The following is a 2,916-nucleotide window of genomic DNA, read 5'->3' on the forward strand; positions in this document are numbered from 1 at the left end:
TCGTTTCTGTTTCTCTCTCTCTCTCTCTATATATATACTATACATATGTATATTGGTGTGTATAGGCATACATAAGCATACATATGTAGAAACTTGTAATTGTATAGCTAATTGCCCAGAAAGGAATGCACCCAACATTGATCACTTCTTGACTTGGAAAAGGGAAATGGTCAAAGAAACTTTATCTTTAGCCTCGTCTGTAATGATTTACTTAAATGATTTTTTGGGGGGATACTGTATACTTTATTGATGGTACACGACAATGTAGGGGTTCCCAAGCCCCTTCCCTTCTTCAAGGGGTCTGGGATAGAAACTGTGGAGGTCAGGAGATTCTCAGTGTGTTGGTGGATGAGTTGAGGCAAGGACTCCCCAGCAGCTGAGGGCCTCTCTCTTCCTCTTGCTCTTGCTGGGGCTGGTGGTCCAGGGGGCTCTCTTACTACTTGGAGGCCTCATGGACCATAAGGTCCACTACCCGGTTGCTATAACCAAATTTATTGTCATACCAGGAAATGAGGCTGACAAAGTGGTCATTGCGAGCAATGCCAGTCCCAGCATTGAAGGAGGAAGAGTAGGTGTCACTGTTAAAGTTGCAGGAGACAACCTGGTCCTCAGTGTAGCCCTGAATGCCCTTGAGGGGTCCTCTGGTGCCTGCTTCACCACCTTCTTGATGCTGCCATATTTGGCAGCTTTTTCCAGGTGGCAGCTCAGATCCATGACTGACACATTGAGGGTGGGGACACAGAAGGCCATAACAGTGAGCTTCCCATTCACCTCAGGGACGACCTTGCTGAAAACCTTGGCAGTGCCAGTAGAAGTAGGGATGATGCTCCGGGCAGCCCCCCAGCCATCACGCCACTTCTGGGTGGCAGCGATTGCATGAACTGTGGTCATGAGTCCCTCCACAATGCTGAGGTTGTTATGGATGACCTTGGCCAGAGGGGCCAAGCAGTTGGTGGTGCAGGAGGCATTGCTGACAATCTTGAGGGAGTTGCCATACTTTTCATGGTTCATGCCTATCACAAATATGGGGGCATCAGCAGAATGGGCAGCTATGATGACCTTCTTGGCTCCACCCTTCAAGTGAGCCCCAGCCTTCTCCATGGTGGTGAAGACCCCAGTGGACTCCACAACATACTCAGCACCAGCATCACTCCTGGAAGATGGAGATGGGCTTTCCATTGATGACAAGTTTCCCTTTCTCAGACTTGATTGTGCTGTGGAATTCGCCATGGGTGGAATCATACTGGACCATGTAGACCATGTAGCTGAGGTCAATGAAGGGGTCATTGATGGTGACAATATCCACTCTCCCAGAGTGAAAGGCAGACCTGGTGACCACGTGCCCAATAAGGCCAAATCCATTTACTCTGACCTTCACCATCGTGTTTCGGGACACAGCTGGCACTACACCAGAAGATGCGGCTGTCTGTCTAACAGGGAGGAGCAGAAAGCCATGATTTTTTTAAATATACATTTTTATTGTAATATTGTTGGGAGGCAATTTTCCATGGGTCTTATATTTATACTTCATGTCTTATGAGTGGAGGCACCAACAGCTTTTGTTCCAGACTATCTGTTCAAGGATGTCTTGGAAGACAGGGATGGTCTCTCTCTGAGACAAGGCTAGGTTTGTCTGCTGGCCAATGTAGTAAAGATAATGTCCCCCTCTGGGACAAAGATTGAGCAGTTTGCTTGCAGCCACTTTAAAAGACTGAGATTTCCTAATCCTAGGGTCCCTCGGATCTGCTGCAAACCCAGTGTGTGTGCTGCATCCACCTGGGCTCACCTCCATGTCACCCCCATGGTACTTAGGAGTCAAAGGGAACTGATGCAAACATGAAGCCCATGATTTCTGGGATCAATAAAGTCCTTTGTCTCTGACCTAGGAGTCTCATATCTTCCACTGGCATCCATGAGATTGTGGCAGGCTAAAATGTCAGCATGTTCACAGTGCAATGTAAATATTGAATAAGTAGACTCACACGTGTAACCAGCACCAGATCCAGGAAAAGACCATTACTAGCATCACAGAAATCCCCTTGATGTACCCTTCAGTCAATACCCTCCCAAGGGTAACACTCTCTCATCTAACGGCATGGATTAGTTTTACCTGTTTTGAATTTTACTTAAATGGTATATACTCTTTTGTGTACATTTCTTGCAACATTATGTTTATAAGATTTATTCACTCATATTGTTACAGGTAGTTCATCATAATCATTGCTGTGTCAGTAAACCACAATTTACATATCTATTTACTGTTGATGGAAATTTATATTATTTCTAGTTTTTTACTATGTAATTATTTTATACCAGTTTTATTGAGATTGAATATAATTGACATACAACACTATGTAAGTTTAAGGTGTGCAGCATAATGGTTTGAGTTACGTGTATTGTGAAATAATTACCTCAATAAATTTAGTTAGCATCCATCATCTTACACAGATACAATAAAAAGAAATGGCAAAAAAATTTGTTTTCCTTGTGATGAAAATTCTTAGGATTTACTCTGTTGACAACTTTCTCATATACCTTATAGCAGCATTAGCTATGCCATCATGTTGGATGTTATATCCTTAGTACTTACTTATCTTATAACTAAAAGTTTGTACCTTTTAACCACCTTCCTGAATTCCCCCAGTTACTTCTTTTTTTCTAAAGGAGAGCATTTTTATATATTGCTTGTATGATTTTCATTGTGGAAATTTTCAAACATGCACACAAAAGAATAATATAATGATCCTCTCTACACCCACAGCCCAGCTTTAACAAATTATTAACTTCTGACATTTTGTGATAATTAAATTATAATTACAGTTTAATAATATTTAAAAAGGAATCAGCCTTTTGATTCCCTGAATTACTTTCAAGATGAAAGCATCTCCATGATGAAAAAATAATACCAAGTCACTC

The 2,916-nt window shown here is 42.2% G+C and overlaps 1 pseudogene; it reads right to left on the reverse strand.

The window, feature by feature from the left end:
- Positions 1-436: 436 nt before the first annotated feature.
- Positions 437-1,381, reverse strand: LOC123850550 (glyceraldehyde-3-phosphate dehydrogenase-like; annotated as a pseudogene).
- Between the last annotated feature and the right edge of the window lie 1,535 nt (positions 1,382-2,916).

Source organism: Mirounga angustirostris, unplaced genomic scaffold (assembly GCF_029215605.1).
Source record: "Mirounga angustirostris isolate CCGP_5_RB_7025 unplaced genomic scaffold, mMirAng1.0.hap1 SCAF_10, whole genome shotgun sequence".
Lineage (NCBI taxonomy): Eukaryota > Metazoa > Chordata > Mammalia > Carnivora > Phocidae > Mirounga > Mirounga angustirostris.